This window comes from Mizuhopecten yessoensis, unplaced genomic scaffold, assembly GCF_002113885.1.
Source record: "Mizuhopecten yessoensis strain PY_sf001 unplaced genomic scaffold, ASM211388v2 scaffold7701, whole genome shotgun sequence".
Taxonomy (NCBI): Eukaryota; Metazoa; Mollusca; class Bivalvia; order Pectinida; family Pectinidae; genus Mizuhopecten; species Mizuhopecten yessoensis.
The window spans coordinates 67,279-67,800 of NW_018407179.1; positions in this window are offsets into that span (position 1 = coordinate 67,279).

A 522-nucleotide genomic window follows, 5' to 3' on the forward strand; every position below is an offset into this window, starting at 1 on the left:
GAGAAAGGGGTTGCGGTTAGTTTTGTGGGGTTTTTTTTTGTTAAAATTGGTGCACTCAGAAGAGCTAAGCCTTTTGCAAGAATATTTACGGGTTTTTTTTGTCAAATTAAGCGTATCGATTGTATTGTAGATTAAGAACTGTTAAAATCTTATGTGTTCTAAATGTTAAACGATTCTCCTTTATTTTCTACATTTAACAACGTTAAACGTCTAGAGTTATAGATTAAATAAAACGTATCGATGTCCTTGTATTCTATACATCAATGTAATACAACGTATGCAAATGATTCAAAACGAATGCAAAGTCTCGGTGATCGGAGGGATCATAGTTGTCAGGTAACTTTGTCATCTGTCAAGCTACATGTCGTGATCCTTTAATGTGGCCTGCAATAAATGTACGTAAAGCACATACTGTTTTTGCCTGGCAGTCGGCGTTCACCAATGCATTATGGGACATATCAAATAGTTTTTCTCTATTTTTTACATTTGTCAGATAAATTGAAATCATTTATGGTTACGAAA